This window comes from Miscanthus floridulus, chromosome 1 (assembly GCF_019320115.1).
Source record: "Miscanthus floridulus cultivar M001 chromosome 1, ASM1932011v1, whole genome shotgun sequence".
Classification (NCBI taxonomy): Eukaryota; Viridiplantae; Streptophyta; class Magnoliopsida; order Poales; family Poaceae; genus Miscanthus; species Miscanthus floridulus.
Window position 1 is genome coordinate 154,200,239 of NC_089580.1, and position 7,371 is coordinate 154,207,609.

The 7,371-nt window shown below is 46.2% G+C and overlaps 1 pseudogene; it reads right to left on the minus strand.

The window, feature by feature from the left end:
• Nucleotides 1-2,632: 2,632 nt before the first annotated feature.
• On the minus strand, nt 2,633-6,529 carry LOC136498402 (aldehyde dehydrogenase family 3 member F1-like; annotated as a pseudogene).
• Nucleotides 6,530-7,371: the final 842 nt, after the last annotated feature.

The following is a 7,371-nucleotide window of genomic DNA, read 5'->3' on the forward strand; positions in this document are numbered from 1 at the left end:
ACGAATTTATTAGTCTAATTAATCCGTTATTAACACATCTACTGTAGCACCACATTGTCAAATCATGGACTAAGGAAGCTTGAAAAATTCGTCTCGCAAAACAGTTCCATATGTGCATTTAGTTTCGTATTAGTCTATATTAATACTACATGCATGTGTCCCTACATCCGATGGGACAGCGACTAAAGTTTCAGGAGGAGGAAACAAACATTCCATTATGGTTATGAGCTGGCTGTTCTTTCCATTTCCTTGAAATCCAGTGTGCGCTGACAAAATAACATTATGGTTGCTGTTGCTTTATCAGAGAAGCATTTTACTTACATCAAGGGTTCTCCCTTTTCATTTCTCGCATCAGTCTTGCTTGGATATTAATCTGTCTCTTGTACTGGGTTACTGCTATAGAATCTTATGCAAAGATACATGGCTCTCTTGCGTATCATGAAAAATGGTACTGCTACACACACAGAATGGACAATTACTCTAATGCATTTAAGCTCTAGTAAGGTACTAAGGTTATAGATAATGTGATGAAATATGCCAGGTGAAGTGAGTCCTGGACTGGTCCTAAATAAAAATTTGAAAAGAAAACAAAACACTTCTTTTCATGGTCTGGTTATTTTCCCAGTATGAAGTACTTGTAGTGTGACTTTTGTTACTAAATGCTCCTTTGCTCTCTTTCTCATAGCCACTCCATGCGTGCTAAGCGCATTTTCGAGATCTCAAGGAAGATCCGTATGTTTTGAACTAGATACCCCCGAGGTAATCATCCTTGAACCTTGATTCGTATGCAACTTCAATGCAATCACATGTTTTTGGGGGGTTTGTCTGCAAGAATTACGAAGCCTAATAATATACACATGCCATACAGAGATGGGCGTGACATTCAAAGTGGTTCTCCTGGACCTGTGCGGCATACTGTGCCACAGGTGTTTTGTCATGGCCAGCATGTTGGTGGCGCGGACGGTTAGTGTTTAAACCTTGAGCGCTCTTAAACCTGTCAGTTGCACTGTTTGTTTCCATGTAACTATTTAAGCATATTAGCAATACTTCTACCTTGGTTGATACCAACAGTCCAACATTTTTGCTATATAATTGCAGATACAGTAAATGCACTTTCAAATGGACAGCTGGAGAAACTTCTTGGGAAGAGTCAGTCACAATGATGGATCGCTGGACCAAGATTGGACTGCCAAGAATACGTGAATATATGTATGGGAGGGGTGGTTCTTTTCTGTTTAGGGCTGAACAGAATGTGTGTGAGCATGGGTGTTTGTGATAACCATCTGTACTGCTGGATTGTGTGATCTCTTCAATTGCATATGTTTTCTACTTACCCATCTATGTTTTATGAATGGAATTTGGGTTGGTTTAACCTTTTCATTATTGAATTAGTATAGGTAGGTCAATGACTGCTAGTTGTATACTTGTATATCTGAACTAGGGTATCCTCAGAACATTCCTGAACTTCCGATGACTTTATTGCTATCTTCATTCCAATTTATAAGTCGTTTTCGCTTTTATAGGCAGTGGCAGATCTTCACCGGGGGTTGGGGGGCTCGAGTCCCCCTATCGCGGCCACGCCCATGGAGCAGTAGCGTAGCACAACGCCCGCACCAGCAAGTAGCAACGCAGCACGTATAGCCAGTGGCCAGCGCCCAGCACAACAGCTTTTTCAGCAAGCCACCCCCCCCCCCCCCCCCCCCAGGATTTTGTCCTAGATCCAACCACTGTTTATAGGTACATAATAGTTTATATGTATCTTAGACATAGCATATATCTAGATCCGTAGCAAAAGTTATGGACTTAGAAAGCCCAAAACAACTTTAATTTGAATGGAGGGAGTACCTTTTACCTTTTCGGCCCTCCCTAGACTTTCCGGGTGCATTGTACCACGTCACTTTATCTAAAACCATAGGTGGGTACTGTTCTCATCATCTTTCTTTAATTCCATTGCCAAGTCATAAAAAGACAACTCTCCACTTTCAGAATCTTTGTTGTTTCAAACAGTGACCACAACCTCCCCCCAACATAACTTCGACTGTTATTTCTATTACAATATTATAGAAAAATCAACAAATGTGTAATTTATTGAAGTTTTTTTTTAAAAAAAACTACTAATTGTCACATGTTTTCTTAATGTCTTCAGAAATATTTTAAATGTTATTGATACTAAGTTTAAAAGTTTTACCTCAACCTTGTCCAAAGAACAATAATTAAGGAATTGAAGGGAATAAGTGACAGTCATTTATATGTTGTTTGGTGTTGACAACAATACAGGTTGTCAAAATTGGACGCACTGGATGCCTAGCCAGGCAGCTTTCCTAGGGTCTAATCAGGATAAGCAATGAGGGCTTGTTTGCTTTCGGACCTGGTGTCCGATTTTGGATGTGCTTGGGTCTAATCGAGATAAACGATGAGGGCTTGTTTGCTTTGGGACCTCGTGTCCAATTTTGGATGTCTGGGGTTGGATCGACGTGCATGGCCAGCACCTCCTAGGCCAGGTTTCAAACCACATCCTTAATGCTTAGTACAATATTTTGCATTGACATAGCCTAGCCTGAGTGGGTTTCTTTTTTTCTTTTTTGAAAAAGGGATGAGGGTTGCAATGTGGCTGTTGTTCAAGAAAAGCACAAACTAAAAGGATAATCCATTATTCTTAAATCTTCTGGTCCAACAAATTGACAGACACGTATAAAACAACAGTATAGACGCTTTGTTGTACAGATGTGACATTTACATATTCATATTCATCGATCAGTATAAGAGAATCCTTAACCGTTGCTGCTCACACTTGACCATTAGCAACTGTAGGGGCAAATTCTTTTTGCTCTATTATTCACTCATCACCGCCGGCCTCTTCCTCTCCGGCTAGCTGGCCGGCAGGCTCCGGCTGCTTTATCTCCTTAGGCCGATTATCGCGAGGAAGAGCGAGACGTAGTCGAATTGGTAGACGCGCCTGAGCATCCCGATCTTGATCTCGTCCCACGGCGGGTACCGGAACATGAACTCGATGAGGAAGCTCCTCTTGAACACCGCCTTCTTGTGGCTGAACATCTCAAACGAGTACTTACCGTGGTACTGCCCGAACCCCACGCCACCGAACGGGATGCTGTCCAGGCCATACTGCAAGCAAAATTTTGCAGGAGAAACGTCGTGCATTGAATTCAGTAGTAGAAGAAGAAGGTGCAGGTCAGTGTCAGTCACGGGCGGGAGCGAGTGATTAGTGTTGCGCACCTGCACGATGGCGTCGTTGAACGTTACGCTCCCCGACGACCGTCTCGTCGATGATCCGCTGCTTCAGCTTCTCGTTCCTGGTGAAGGCGTAGATCGCCAGCGGCTTCGGCTTCGACTTGAGGAACTTGATGCTGTCCTCGATCTTCTTCAACCTGGAGAAAACAGACGATGCATTGGCTGGCTGTTCGTTCAGCAGATCCATTCAGATTCAGCCAGGGAATAGAGCGTCAGCTAGAACGCTCATGCGCACCGTGATGATCGGGAGCAGCGGGCCGAATATCTCCTCCGTCATGATGTCAGAGTCCAGCGGGGGATTCAGCAGAAGCGTGGGCTCGATGCTCCTGCACAACACAATCGGGAACATGGCATGGCGTCAACGTCAAGCAGAGGCGCCGGCCGGTTTCTGTGGTAACACTACACTGCTTTGCGTTGGCCGTTGGGTGCCTTACAGCGTCTTGGGGTTGAAGTGCCCGCCATGGACCACGGAGGACGCCACCCTGCGGTCGGCCAGGAAGCCACTCAGCCTCTGGAAATGCTTCTCGTTCAGAATGCGCGCCATGTACTCTGGCCTGGTGAAGAACCTCTCCAGCGTCGACTTGAGCATCTCGATCTTCATTCATCAGGGGAACAAACAAGCGTCGTTGTCAGATCAGATGCGGTAACATACTAGAGCAGAAGATGTCATATATATGATATGCACATCGGAGGCTATTGGGGGCAGACCAGAATCGGAGCAAATTCCTCCTCCACCAGCAGGTAGTCGATGGCGATGCAGGCTTGGCCGGAGCAGGTGGACCATTTGGCTCCAATAATGCGATTCACCGCTACCTGGCTGTCCCTGTTGCTGTCAAGCCAGTCGACGATGCAGGGGCACTTGGAGCCGAGCTCAAGCGCCACCGGGGTGAGGTGCTCGGCGGCCTTGGTCATGATGAGGCGCCCAACACGGCTGCTGCCTGAGAAACAAACAAACACCAGGCCAGGAAACGTAACGGGCCGTCAGATCGGATATACGCTCATGCAAGTAGTGGTAGTTCATATCTGTTCAGAGGCAGGCAGAGAGGCCTCTCGTGTAGTGGATTACGTACCAGTGAAGAGAACCTTGTCCCATGGGTGGTCCATGAGCTTGTCCCCCGACCTCAGGGCCGCCCTCGACGACCTTCACGGCCTTGGAGTCCAGGAACTTGGGTAGGTTGGCCGCGAGGAACGCCGAGGTGGACGGCGCCAGCTCCGATGGCTTCACCACCACAACGTTGCCGGCCGCCAGGGCTCCGGAGAGCGGTTCCAGAGCTAGGCCTGCACACGTGAAACGAGCAGAAACATGAGCGAAGATGACGATTTCGTTATCAATCGCGCCTCTTTTTTGATCTCAACTTCGGCTCTTCTCAATCACAGGTGCACCAACATTTGGTTTTCGAGTAGTCGGTTGCGATAACAAACGGTTCCTGCAGGTTTAGTTTCTTTCACCGATCGTGCCCTAAAAGTCCAACCATCAGCAAGCCAAAGGACAAGGAGAACACGTTCGAGATCTACCTGTCACAATTCACAAAGGCGACGCACAAGCACTATCGCCATCAGACAGGCTGGTTAAGTCACGAGACACGGCTGTTACGCTAGCTCTGCACCAATGATTACGCTAGCTTGTGGGCTGTAGTTGGGTAGTAGTACTAGCGATCATTTGGACCTTGGGTTGGACCTTTTTTTGTTAGGTTCTTGGCAGCAGTGCGAGTGCAGTATTGCTCTTAATCAACGTTGCATTTTGGAAAGAGACGTTTAATAAAACACATCTAAGTTGCACAATCAAAATCAATGGAGTCGAGTAGTGATACATAAAGCCTATACCTAGGAAAGTGCTTACAATTCGTACTGTGTCTCACTAGCATTATATTATTTTGAACAGCCACTGAAACGACGCAATCATGGATATATGACACTTAAATAGGCTTTAATGGAAAAACATTCTAGTATTAATTTCGTGTTTGTCGTATGTAAAATTCTAGAAATCGGTAGCAAAAGGTAATCAGTTTGACTTAGATCGAGCAATCTAGGTGAACTTTATTTGTAAATGAATTGTGATAGGAGAAAGTATCTATAACTTTGACTAGGGTCCAACTCGATGTAACTGAGGATATTGTTGCAAAAGTAATGAAGCTATACTTGTGGAGCTGTGTAGGTTGGCAAATTTTGCACCACACACTTGACACACACACACGGTCATGCATTTCTTGCGGGTCACCAATGCGACTCACTCAATCAACAGTTTTAGCAAGTTATACTTGAAATTGATACGATGATGTGATGTCTAACCAACATATATATAATTGCCTTTCAGTCCCTAGCTATATATTTTGTTGTTAAAAGCAAGAAGCTAGCGTACTTTCTTCTAGATTGGGATTTATATTAATTAATGTTCTGAGTCATTCAGTCAGATCAGTAGTATCTCTCCCAGTTTCTAGAGAGAAGCACATTTAATCATCTTATTGTTCGCTGCAAGCACGCCTAATGTAAAGCAAAGCAAAGAGTTCATCGGCGGCCTCACCTATTGGGAGATTCCAGCTTGAGTAGATGAGCACAACCCCGAGCGGCTCCGGCACCACCAGCGCCGTCGCCGGGAAGGCAACGAGCGGCGTGTGAGCCTGTAATCACAAGTGTTAAGGCATGACCAAATGCATCAGCCTAAGGTCATGAGGAAATCCATACTGATAAACTGACAGCATGCTTGTCGATCTACATGCAGGCATAAGGTCCTGCGTATTAGTATTAGCCAGAGAGAGCTTTCTTGCCTTCTCCGGAGCCGCCCAGTTCTTGAGGTTTTGCAGCTTGTCGACGACAGACTTCTTCAGAACCCCAACCTGATCGAACACGAGCGAATAACAACAACCAGAGAGGGCTCGTTTATCAAATGAACACACAACGCAGAGAGGGTATTCAGACACGCAAGAAACCAACCAACCTCGTCTCTGAAGGCCTCGACGCGGTGTTTGCCCAGGTCCTCGTGGAGCGCGTCGAAGATCTCCTCCTCCTTCTCCTCCAGGAGCCTGACGAGACCCCTGAGCTGCGACTGCCGCCACTCCAGGTTCTGGGTCCTGCCGCTCTCGTACACCTCCCTCAGGTCGCTCACCAGGCCGCCGAAGCCCAGGGCCTTCTCCTCCTCTGGCACACTCCCCATGCCTCACAAGCTTTGCTGGTGCTGCGAGCTGGCTTTGTATTGTATCCCTGCGTACGTACGTGCCGCGAGAGAGAAGAGAGGCCGAGGTAATACACTCGATGTTGAAGGCTTAGCAGTCTGGGCTGTGTTGCCGCCGGTGCACGCAAACACGTGCTATATATATAGCCAGTTCGGCCGAATTAGCACCGCCGAGAACACTGTAGGTACAGTAGCGTTTGTTTTTATTTGGCCGCAAGTTTGATGTGACGGAGAATCTTCTTTTTTCATAGCGTTAAAGTTGGGAATTTGGGAGGAACTAAACACACCCATAGTGCTCGCCGTGGCAGTGTGGCTGGACTTCATTCTAGCCGTGGTTCGTTCATCAATGAATCCAGTTAGCCAGGGTCCCCCACGGCCGATCGACAGCTTGTTCGTTTGGCTGTGGCTTGTCGTAAACGATCGTAAATTTTCAGCCGGAACAGTGTTTTTCTCTCACACAAACCAGCCAGCAGTACTTCTTCATGAACCAGCAACGATACGAACCAGCCAAACAAACAGACTGCGAGTGGTTCTACGTTATTGGGGCGACATCGGAACAGTTGGTGCTGTTGGGTTTTGTGGAGAGGTGCTGGTGGTGACAGAGAACATTAGCTATCAATCAACCGGTACTGATGCACGGGGTAAGGACATAGGGCTAGCAAATTAATTAAAAGACACAAGTGTGAAAACTTAAAAGTTAGTAGGTATATATTTGGGTCACGAATCAAAATTACCTTTTTTTTCTTCTCTCATTTGTTCATTTTTGAACATAATACATAGAGCACCTCCAAAAGTTTCCAATATTCACTCCCAATCTTGATTTTTTCAGTAAGCTTGAAAAAATTGCTCTCTAAGAACTCCATATCTCAGCTCCCAATATTTCCGCACTTCAGAAAAACGACCTAATCGCGCAGATATCCATCGGCCAATTTGAAGGTGGAAGAATGTGGGAA